Source organism: Phyllobates terribilis, unplaced genomic scaffold (genome assembly GCF_046119375.1).
Source record: "Phyllobates terribilis strain yellow unplaced genomic scaffold, ASM4611937v1 Scaffold_3__8_contigs__length_932513732, whole genome shotgun sequence".
Taxonomy (NCBI): Eukaryota; Metazoa; Chordata; class Amphibia; order Anura; family Dendrobatidae; genus Phyllobates; species Phyllobates terribilis.
This window is the reverse complement of record NW_027362763.1, coordinates 6,525,718-6,537,815: the sequence shown is the minus strand read 5'-3', so window position 1 is coordinate 6,537,815 and position 12,098 is coordinate 6,525,718. Positions and strand designations below refer to the sequence as shown.

Sequence of the window (12,098 nt, the reverse complement as noted above, 5' to 3'; positions counted from 1 at the left end):
TTAGGTTGCCTTGATCCAAAGGTGGTGCGCTCGATGTCGGAGAGCGCTCAACACCAGCAGGTGTTTCCACTTCCCAATGAACTGACGACCTGCCAATCACACTGGCTGTTGCAGGTAAAGAGGTGGCAGGTCTGCGTCCAAAAACATGTGTGACTGCTGTCCCCCCAGTCACAGAGGATGAAGAGGCTGCGGATGCACAAGATGGGGCAGACGGTGGTTGGCCCAGCCCGCTAGGCCGCATTGTAGCACATTGAGCTTCCCACTGCAACTTATGCTTCATATCCATGTGACGGTACATGCATGAAGTACTCAAACTATGGATTTTTTGGCCTCTACTTAGCTTTTGGTGACAAATATTACAGATAACACGAGTTGGGTCATCCTTATCGATCTGAATAAATGCCCAGGCTATGCAAGGCTTAGAGCCCATGCGACCTGAAGAGCCACTACGATTTGTGGTCAGAGGCAGAGTTGTGGTTGAGGATGCAGTTGTTGACGTGCTTCCAGTACTCCGTCTCTGTCCAGGAAGGCGCAACCTAACCTCGTCGTCAATAGCATCTGTGACGCCCCGCTGCGCTTGGTATCACAGATCCTAGAAGAGTGCATTGATGGAATCCTCCACAAGAGGCCCCCATAAACATTCACACATCTCCACCTTCCACCTCAGACCAGCAGAGGGAGCCCGTTAGGGATATAAATAGGGAAGGTGGAGCTAGGCAGTTCAGTTCCTCTGAAGAGTTCCTGCAGTAGAGAAGCCTAAGAGAGGTCAGTCTGCAGTGGAGCTCAGTCTAGTCTAGAGAACTCAGTTAATAGTTCAGCAGTGGAGCACGAGGCTCCTGCTAGCTAGATTCAGGGAGCCCAGATAGAGCTTAAGGTGTGCCGACACCATAAAATCGGTGAAGAGCAGCAAGCTGCCGTTAGTGTGTATAGGCTAGTGAGGGCCCGAGTAGGCTGAAGGCAAGTGGCGAGTTAGTACATAAGGGGCAGAGGAGCTTAACCAGCTCACCCTGAAGCATTTACCGGACACCGGATCCGAGCTTACCGGGATCTCTATGACCCAGTAAGACATAACCGGAATCCCTAGAGAACTACAAGTCCCAGGATCGCTAAGGTGCTGATACGTAACAGAGCCAGGAGACGCTTAGACCCCGCATACTGGGAGCGTGAACTCCAAGAGAAGGCCCTACCACAAGGTCAGCCAGCGCTGGACAGAGACAAAGTTAGGCCTAGCGCCATGCAGGTCAGAAACTTACTACGCAGAGGCAAGAAACAGGAGGCCCTACACCCGCTCATTGGGGAGGATCCTGATATGCACCCTTCACCCTACAGTGCTCCGGGATGTGCCTGAATTTCCACCAGTAAAAGGTACTGAAGTGACTACCATGTCCATTCCTGTTCTTGCTCTGACCCAGCTGGGTCTCGCTTGTCCTGCATTCCCCCTGCATACGCTGCCCTGAGACCTAGCTCCACCTGTGGGGAGCTATACCATCGAGCTGCCTTATCACCGGCCTCAGTGGACTGCTGCAGCGCTGGTGCTTCTCACCAGATACCACAGGTGGCATCACGAACTCTTATAAAATTAACAATTATCCACCCTTTTAAAGAGTGACCCCAGGGTACGGGCCAGGGAGCCGACCACCGCGACATCCCCAAGGCCAGGCAAAGGCCCGGGTACCGAGTCATCCCCATCCCCTGGGCTAGTCACATCCTCCTCCACCTCCTCTGCTGACCTCATCGACTGGCTGACTGTGGGTTGACAGTAAGTGGGATCTCCAACCTCGTTATCATCACCCTGTGTGTTCTCACACCCGTCGTCCTCAGAGTCAACCTATTCCTGCCCTGACCGAAAAGTCAAGTTGTCGCTCCAATCAGGTATTTGAGTCTCATCATCGTCTTCATCATTGTCTCCACCAACAGGAGTTACAGTTTGGGAACGAGGGTCTACATTATGCTCAGAACCTTCTTCATCTGGTCCTGGATGCGACTTATAAAGATTCTGGGCATCAGTGCAGATCATTTCCTCGTCTGGATTAACAGAAGCTCTGGAGCAGACCTCCGTTTCCCAGGCTATAGTATGAGTAAACAGCTGTGCAGACTCAACCATCTGTGTTACCCCATACTCAGACGGGCAGCTGGAGACTTGGGAGCTGTGAGGAAGCAAGTGCGATTGGGGTGACACCTCTGAGGACTGGAGTATTTGTGATGTTGAAGTTGATGTGGAGGAGAGCCCACTTGAAGGAGCACTTGATATCCATTGAAGCACCTGCTGTTTTTGTGCCTCATCTGGAATTTGTAGCGATGGGCGTGTCCGTAAGAAAGGGATCGTATCACATTGTCCACGAAAAGAAGTCGACATCTTAGTTTGGCTGGAAGATGGTCTTTCTTCTGCAGATGTTACTCCCCCCCCCACCACGAGGGGGCTCGACCCTCCAGTGGACAGGCACCAGTATTGGGAGAGGGGGGCTGGCCGTCAGAGTCCACCGCGGCTCTGGCACAAACGGAGGTGGCACGGGCAGGAACGGACTGGCCGTGTCGGCTTCTCACTTTTTGGATTTTAGAAGGGCATGACATGCCTATATCTGTGTCTCCCCCTCCTTTTACTCCTCCACCTCTTTTCTTTTCGCATGACTATATGTACTTGTCACTTTTCCATGTGTTAGTTATGTCTTCTGAGCAGTTTGTCAGCTTTTGGACACCTTTGAAGGTGTTTTCTATGTGTTTCTATGTGCTTTTGTTTGCCTGCCATTGGTTTTAACGGTGTTCGACGAACAGTTCGACGAACACAAGGGTGTTCGACGAACCGAACCGAACTCGAACACTATGGGGGTGGCTCAACACTACTGCTAAGTGATTGCTTTTTTTTTTATAGAATTCACCTTTACATTTTGCCAAAATGCTTCAGTCAAAGCAAGCGCGTTTTGGCTAAAAAATTAAAAATGAGCTCAAAAATTTAACCAAACTAAAAAAGTCTAAAGCTTCTGCATTGGATTGTGCTACATTACGTTCCTTAACCGTAGCATAATACCCAAGCAAAAGACACCAACGTCCCTGGGAGGGCTTGAACCACCAAACTTTCGGTTAACAACCGAACACGCTAACCAATTGCGCCACAAAGATACAAGCTTCTGCTTGATTTTCTGGCAGCCTCAGCCAGGTCAAACACAATTTACGCAGATGATTTGCAACAATAACATGATAACAATTGCAGAACCCTAGGAATACTCTAATAACCCACAAATAATCTCTTACTGATGAATTCCATCGCATGGACCTGAAGTCAGACAGTAATTAGGTTTCTCCTCTTATCACCTGTAACCAGCAGCAGAGTGGCGCAGCAGCAGTGTGCTGGGCCCATAACCCAGAGGTCGATGGATCGAAACCATCCTCTGCTAAGTGATAGCTTTTTTTTATAGAATTCACCTTTACATTTTGCCAAAATGCTTCAGTCAAAGCAAGCGCGTTTTGGCTAAAAAATTAAAAATGAGCTCAAAAATTAAACCAAACTAAAAAAGTCTAAAGCTTCTGCATGGGATTGTGCTACATTACAACTTTATTCTACAAACCATTTAGGTTTATTTCACTCCCCTCAATTTGGTTTTCCATATACGTAGAAAAGGTTTGCTAGAAAGTTGCTTGCCCATACTTGTAAGCCACCATTCACCTTATAAATTCCTCCGTTGGTCTTCAACTATGGCAAAAAGTAATTCGCACTTAAAAAAAACAAAAAAAACAAAGAGGATGCAATGGCACGTGTCACAGTATATGAAAATTGTTATGTGTTGTGGCAAGAAACTAAAAATGAGGTCATCAGGCATGGGGGATTAGCTCAAGTGGTAGAGCGCTCGCTTAGCATGCGAGAGGTAGTGGGATCGATGCCTCCGTTCTCCAAAATTATTATTTATTGTTTTTTTCAGTTGGTAGAGCAATGATTCTTTTGCAAACTGCTCATGGCTCCCACAGCTAAACCTAGGAGGCTTTCATCCAGATCCAAATCAAGCCTTCGATAGCTCAGCTGGTAGAGCGGAGGACTGTAGTTGTACATTAGTAATCCTTAGTTCACTGGTTCAATTCCGGCTCGAAGGACATTTTCTTTGTCCTATCTTATGTTTTGTACCTACTAGCAAACACACCACTGCTATGCTCCTTCTGTACGACTATAAAAGAAAATAGTTCAGAAAGCTTTCCTCCAGTGCGCCTTGGGAATTCAAAATGTAGGTGGCAGCAACACAGCTTTTACTTGTGGGACATGCCGTGGGCCAAAGCAGAATGTTCTTTAACCGTAGCATGATGCCCAAGCAAAAGACACCAACATCCCTGGGTGGGCTTGAACCACCAATCTTTCGGCCAACAGCCGAATGTGCTAACCAATTGCGCCACAGAGACAAAAGCCTGTTTGATTTTCTGGCAGCCTCAGCCAGGTCAAACACAATTTACGCAGATGATTTGCAACAATAACATGATAAAAGAAAGCTATAGAAACAAAGAAACAATTGCAGAACTCCAGGATTACTCTAGTAGGCTTGTTTCTAGAAAACACATTTGGAGTTAAGTCATCACTAACCTTGTAGATAAATTCCCAGAGGGGTGTATTTTCCAAAATGGGGTCACGTGAGGAGGGAGTCTGCTCTTCTGGCACTCAGGGTCTCTGTACATGAAGTCCGCAATCTATTCTATGATAATTTATTTTCCAAGCGTCAAATAGCGTTATGTTTCTCCTGAGTCTCGCCGTGTGGTAAAGTAGTACTGTACAGCCTAATATGCAACATTCAACGGAAATTGTGACAAAATGACAAATTTTGTTGCCAATTTTACTCATTTACACTTTTGAAAATGTAAAATCTGGGGCCAAAACAAATTTTTAGTGGTAAAAATGTAGAATTATTTTTTCTTCACTGCCCAATGGTATAAAATTCTGTGATACACCCAAAGTGCCAATATGATCACACCAGTAGTGTTAATATGATCACTACACCACAAGATAAATTATTTGATAGGTGTAGTTTGCAAAATTGGGTCACTTATGGGGGGTGTGGGTTTCTGATGTTTAGGCACCTTAGGGGCTCTTCCAGTGGGTCATGGCACCAGCAAACCACAACACTAAAATCTACACTTCAATATGGCGCTCCATCCCTTTTGAATTTTCCATTGTGCCTGGAAATTAGTTACTGATTTCACGTAGGGTATTGGCACACTCAGGACAAATTGCATAACTGTGAGGTACATTTTTTCCTATTAACACTCTTTGACAACACTGCGTTCATCAGCTTCCAGGATCCATGGGATGCAGAAGAAGCCATGTGTGGATGTAATGGATGAGAGTTCGGTTCTTGTCGACTACATAAGGAGTTTCCCAGATCAAGCCAGGGACCAAGGGGATGATATGGAGGACCCCGCAGGAGGAATGGACCCCTTCCCAGTGAACTGAATAGAGTCCTTGTCTCAGGGCTTCCCCCATCATGAGGTTGGCAGGATCTGAAAGATCATATGAGAGAAGTTGGAGATGTTTGCTATGCTGATGTATTCAAGAACTGAATGGGGACTGTGGAGTTTATTCACATGAGAGACATGGAATATGCCTTGAGGAAACTGGATGATACAAAGTTTTGTTCTCATAAAGGCGAAACTTAAAATTTGTGTCTATGCTGAAAGAAATGCTGGTGAACTGTCTCTGACAAGTGGAGAAGGATGTTCAGAAGCCTATCACATCTGGCTAAATAAGAAAAGGGAGGAATGTGATGACACCACGTTTATTCTTGGTTATGCCAGACATTTTATTCAGTAGGCCCAGGGACATGAGCTAATGTTCATATAAGCCTAAACGTTGACTCTTCTTATAGATTGAACTGATGTTTGTTGAATTGTTGAATGGCTGCTGATTACCTATTGTATGAGATCATACAGCTTATATTTCTGCTATCCTTGAGGTACAAACGCACAAGGTAATTGAACAATTAATGTTTGTTAATTTGGTGAATACCTATTGAGTATTTATTGCATCACCCCATGCTGCTTGTTCTGTAAACATTTAAGAACAAAATATGCAGGTTAATTGAAAACTCTAACAATGAGAGATGACCACCTCCCCCCAAACCTGTTGATAATGGCATGAAGGACAGCTATGGGTATAAAAAGGGACCTCTATCCTTCTACAGACAGACTGTAGAGGACAGCAGCCAAGGCACCATGGCTCCACCGGTGAAAAACAGATTTTATCCACTGCCCATCATTGAACCTACGGAGATGTTTGGAGAACCCACTTGACCATGTTGCAACAGTACATATCTGTTCCACCGAGGCCCCCCCTCTCTGCCCATGAAGTGGTTACTGATCGGGTTGAATTGGCTCTCAACCCTTCGGGAATGACCTTCCCTTCAGCTGTATAGGTCAGACCTATTGTTGACCTAATCCATCTTGCAATTGTTTGCTTGGAAGCTTTTTTTCCCCTTATTTTTTCCCCTGTATTGGATGAACAGGTTATGATCCTGTCTTCAGCCCTGGGTGGCATCTAGATAAGAAATGACTGTCTGCCTGACATCCACAGAATGGAAAAAATGTCTCCTTCTGATTTGAAATGTCTATCGCTGCCCCCCCCCCCCCACATTCCGAACAGAACGTCTTCCAGATTTTTCCTATATATGGCCGAAGTAACCGGTTTTTGGCTCACCTGCAAGATAGTAATCACTTGGTCTGATAATCCCTGGGCCCTCAGGATCCGCCTCCTGGATCCACGCCGAGGTGTAATCTGTCCACATTCTGGTAGAAAACTGGACCCTGATGAAGGAGATCCTCTCTTAAAGGAAGCAGAATGGGTTCCTCAAAGGCCATCTTGGCCAATAGAGGAAATCAACTCCTCTTTGGCCAAAAGAGAACTATTATGATTATTTTCGCCTGATCCTCCTGCACCTTTCTCAGCACTCTTGGAATCAGGGAAGGTGTACAAAAGGTCCTTGCTCCATTATTGGGAAAGCACATTGATCTCCACTGGCTCATCCTGGAGACTGGAGATTCTGGGAATAGAATTTCCTGACCTTTGCATTTCCCCTGGTCGCGAAATGGTCTATCTGCGGGGTACCCCAACAGCAGACAAATCTGAGAAAAACCTCCCCATTTAGCTCCCATTCTGTGGAACAGATCTTCCGCCTGCTCAGGAAGTCTGCCAACAGATTTTGGGCTCCTTTTATGTGGACAGTCAAGATCGATAAAGACAGTCTTTTCCACCCAAAGAAATTTTTTTGTAGCAAGAAGAGAATGTCTTGGTCAGCCTTGATGATGCAGAAATGCCACCGTCGTCGTGTTGTCGGACAGGACCTTCACATGTTTGTTTTGTACCAGGAAACGGGTGCGATGGAGGACTTCCAAAACAGCTCAAGCTCCCAGTACTTTTAAGATTTTGAGCGAATCTCTGGAAACCAGATGCCCTGAAAAAACCTCCCTTCTACGTGGGCGCCTCAACCTAACTGAATTGCATCGATTGTAATTACTGCAAACGGGGAAGAGGTCCAAGCTACCCCCACCTGTAGATTTTTTTGAAAAGTCCACCATACCAGGGATATTCTTACTACACTGGAAAGTGCTTGTGTAGGGATCTCTGACAACTGTCCCAGGCTGACAGGACAGCTATTTGTAGCTCTCTGGCGTGAAACTAACTCCACCTGACACAAGGGATGCAGACTGTCATAAAGCCGAGAATCCTCATTGCACTTCTGATAGAGCAACGACTTTTTGCAAACTGATATATTTCATCTCTCATTGACCTATACTTTACTACAGGTAAAAATTAAGTCTTTAGGAGGGAGTCTAAGGTAACCCCCAAAAAGACTTTTCTGGTCTCGGGTAATTAGATCCGATTTTCCCCAATTTATTAACCAACCTAGCCTCTCAAGGATGGAAACTGAAATTTTTATGTCATTTATGAGCTCCTGACGAGAACCTGCAACTAGTAAAAACCCGCAGAGCCGAGGCTAGGCCGAACGAAGACACCGGAACTGGAAATGATGGATTCGATCTCAGATTTTTATTGCGGACCTTAGGTATTTTTCATCACCGCGATGGATGGGGACAGGGTAGTACGCTTTTCTGAAATCCAGAGTACACATCATAGCACCTCTGTCTATCAGGGGAATGGTCGACCGGATTGAGTCCATTTTGAACCATTTATATCCTACCCAACGATTTAAAGGTTTTAGGTTTATTATATTGGTGTTTCCCCGGAGGGCTTTTTGATGGCAAAGAGACTCGAATAGTGCCCTGGGAACCTTTCTTCTCGAGGAACCAGAATTATGGCCCCTATTTTTAGAAGATCCTGCACTTCTGCTCACATGGCCGTGGACTGTGAATTGGTAAGAATAAGTCTATCTGGCAGTAACTAGGAAAACTCTATCCTGTACCCCGAAGATACAGTTCTTAGTACCCACTGGTCTCGCAAGATCTCCTGCCCTCCCCTGATGATTGACTTCAGATGCCCCCATGCATATGGCGTCATTGCCTTCCTAAACCAAACCCAGAGCAAAAGGGAGCCCTCTACATTTTCCTCCTTTGGGGTAGCTTTATCTACCGGATTTTCCTTTCCCCATATAATCTGGTTATGGGAGGGACGGGCTCTACGAAAGGGCTAATATTTAGAAGGCCTATCCTCCGGGAACCCTTTCATTTTATCCAATGCTTTCTCTAGTATATTATGTAACTGTTATGATCTGCAACAAGTACTAAGGAAAGATAGGGGAAAGCTGTTCCTACAGTAAGACTAAGCTGAATCCCTACGATGTAGCGGGCTGCCTGTTCCTAGTGAACAGACCCGTCTTTGTCCTTGGCCAGTCTGAACGAAGACCTACAGAATAAGGGAAGGGGTCCCTAAAAGAACTAAGGGCTGGGACAAAAATGGGACACCACCTAACCAGAGAAGTTGTTGCAGAACACAAAAAGACAACCTGACAAAAAGGTACTAGAGGTCCCAGAAGGACCAAGAACTGACAGAGAAAGGCACCAAAGCACCTGGCTAGAGAAACAGTCAAACACTGAAGTCCAGCACAGCCAAAAGGGCGAAGCTGGAATATAAAAGCAGATGGTCATGTGACCGCAAAACACAAGATAGAAAAAACAAACAGGAGAGTTCTAACAGTACCCCCTCTTTTATGATGATCCTCTGGATCCTCCAGGCCCAGGCCTAACTGGAAACCTCTTGTGGAAAGCTTTAACAAGCCTAGGAGCAGAGACATCATCCGTCCTTACCCAGGAGTTGTCTTCGGGACCGAAACCCTTCCAGGAGACAAGATACTGTAATCTCCCTCTATGCCATCTAGAATTCAAGATACGAGAAATTTCATATTCGCAGTCTTCCACCACAGGAGGAACTGTGACAGTGGCATCCCTATCTGACACATCAGCCTTTTTCAACAAGGAAACATGAAACACAGGATTAATCTTCCAGGAAGTAGGGACATCCAACCTAACAGCAGACGGGTTAACAACATGGAGCACTTTAAATGGCCCCACAAACTTAGGACCCAGTTTTTTAGAGGGAATCCTCAACCACAGATTCTTTGAGGACAACCAAACCATGTCACCCACAGTAAGCAAAACCTCCTTACATTTCCAGTCAAAATACTTCCTGGACTTCTTGTTAGCCTCTTGAAGGCTGCAACGTACATTAGTCCAAACTCTCTCCAAATCCCGGAAAAATTCTCCTCCTCCGGCACCGCCGACCCCAATTTGGAGAACGAACCAAAAGACGGATGTCTCTCAGTACAACAAAGAAAAGGAGAACACCCAGCAGAGGAGGATGTATGATTAAGAGCAAATTCCGCGAGAGGCAGAAACCCAGACCACACCTCTTGATTGTCTGCCACAAAACAACGCAAAAACTGTTCTAAATCCTGGTTCTCTCTTTCAGTCTGTAAATTAGACTCAGGATGATACCCAGACGAAAATGACAAATGGACACCTAACCTGTCACAAAAAGCACACCAAAAGCAAGCCACAAACTGAGGTCCTCTATCAGAAACAATACCCGTGGGAACGCCATGAAGCTTGACAATCTCCTTAAACGCTTTAGCGAGTGTCTTAGCAAAGGGCAACTTAACGAATGGAACCAAATGACACATCTTACTAAAACGGTCCACGACCACCCAGATGACAGTAAAACCCTCAGACACAGGAAGATCAGTAATAAAATCCATAGTGAGATGCGTCCAAGGTGCACTAGGAATCTCCAGAGGGCAAAGCAACCCCGCAGCAGGAGTATGTGAAGCCTTTGACCTAGCACACACAGTACACTGAAGCACCCACTTGATGACTTCCTTCTGCCATCCAGGCCACCAAAACCTGCGACTCATAAGTCTCTTAGTCTCTGAAATTCCTGGATGACCTGCCAACCGAGACTCATGACACTCCACAAATCTCTCCTAAAGGCTCTAGGCACGAACAACCTCCCATGGGGAGTGTTAGATGAGGCATCATCTTGAGCTTTCAGAATCCCATCCTCCAAAACAACTCCTATCTGTAACAAGCCCTCCTCCTCCTCGGCACCGACAGTAGGAGAGAAGCTGCGAGATAAAGCATCGGCTTTAACATTCTTAGTACCAGGGATATAGGTAACAGAAAAATTAAACCAAGAAAAAAAAAGTGACCACCTAGCTTGACGGGCATTCAAGCGCTTGGCAGCATCCAGATAGATCAAATTCTTATGATCTGTGAAAACCTGAATAGGAAATATCGCGCCTTCCAAAAAATGACGCCAATGTTCAAACGCGAGTTTAATAGCCAGCAACTCCCGATTTCCAACATCATAATTCAGTTCGGTTTCCGAAATTTTTTTCGAAAAGAAGGCACAAGGATGTACTCCATCCCTGTTCTCCAGAGACAAAACTGCTCCGACCCCACTGATGAAGCATCGACCTCGACCAAAAAAGGCTTGGTCTCATCAGGCTGCCTAAGGATAGGGGCTGTAACATCCCTGGTGGCGTGCTTGCATAGTGCACCACCTCCCACTATGCAAGACCGCAATCTTACCTGTCAGTCCAGCCTGCAAATCTTGCTCCAGTTCATACTGTGTGCATGTCTCTTGACTGACTGCTTAGGACGGCGGCCCGGTTACTTCCTGATTCTTATACCTGCTGTGGGCGCAGCCTATTGCTGTGAGTCACTGGATATTTAAACCCCCTCCACCCAGTAGGAGGTGCGTGAGCAACAATAACATTCAGTGTGCTCCTTGACTCTGAAGTTGCCAGGTCCAGTTCTGCTTCTTGTCGGTTTCCGCCATCTCTGGGGGCTGCATACCCACACCTGTTATCTGTGACTTCTTGTCCGTTTCCGTCATCTCTGGGGGCTGTATACCCAGGCCTGTTATCTCTGTCTTCTAGTCTGTCCCGCCACTCTGGGGGCTGTATACCCAGGCTCGTTCTTGCATCTCATTGCAGTAGCAGTTCGTCTGAACTGTAGCTTAGCCTGTTACCTGTTTTTCTCTATGTCCGTAACTTCCCTTTTCCTGCAGTATCTGAACCTTCACCTAACTCCAACTCATTGTCTCTGTACTTCTGTTTGTGAGTTTTGTGTTCACTCGCTACTTCATAGGAAGTACCTTGTGTGTATCTGGCTCTGCTTGTCCCTTTCCTCCGTATCTTCCTGCATTTTCCAGTCAGTTCAATGTGAACAGAGCCCTGTCCTCTCTGCCTTGTCCACCGCACCAGCGGTTTCGCTCTGCTCTGGCTTGCCCACCGCTCCGGCGGTTTCCCTCTGCTCTGCCTTACCCACCACTCTGGCGGTTTCTCTCTGCTCTGACTGGCCCACTACTCCAGTGGATTCTCTCTGCTCTGACTTGCCCACCGCTCCGGCGGCTTCTCTCTGCTCTGACTTGCTCACCGCACCAGCGGTTTCTCTCTGCTCTGCCTTGCCCACGGCTCCAGCGGCTTCTCTCTGCTCTGCCTTGCTCACCGCACCAGCGGTTTCTCTCTGCTCTGCCTTGCCCACCGCTCCGGCGGTTCCACTCTGCTCTACCTTGCCCACCGCACCTGCGGTTTTCGCTCCGCTCTGCTTGCTCACCGCACCTGCAGTTCCTCTCTGCTCTGCCTTGTTCTCCGCTCCGGCGGTTTCGCTTTACTCTG

The 12,098-nt window shown here is 46.7% G+C and overlaps 3 non-coding genes across 3 annotated transcripts; 1 reads left to right on the top strand and 2 right to left on the bottom strand.

Annotated features, from left to right (window-relative positions):
- Nucleotides 1–3,043: 3,043 nt before the first annotated feature.
- TRNAN-GUU (transfer RNA asparagine (anticodon GUU)) lies at nt 3,044–3,117 on the bottom strand. Its single transcript has one exon. It is a non-coding gene; the product is annotated as a tRNA-Asn (tRNA).
- Nucleotides 3,118–3,997: 880 nt separating this feature from the next.
- On the top strand, nt 3,998–4,083 carry TRNAY-GUA (transfer RNA tyrosine (anticodon GUA)). The gene is given in 2 exon segments: nt 3,998–4,034; nt 4,048–4,083. It is a non-coding gene; the product is annotated as a tRNA-Tyr (tRNA).
- A 226-nt stretch (nt 4,084–4,309) lies between these two features.
- On the bottom strand, nt 4,310–4,383 carry TRNAN-GUU (transfer RNA asparagine (anticodon GUU)). Its single transcript has one exon. It is a non-coding gene; the product is annotated as a tRNA-Asn (tRNA).
- Nucleotides 4,384–12,098: the final 7,715 nt, after the last annotated feature.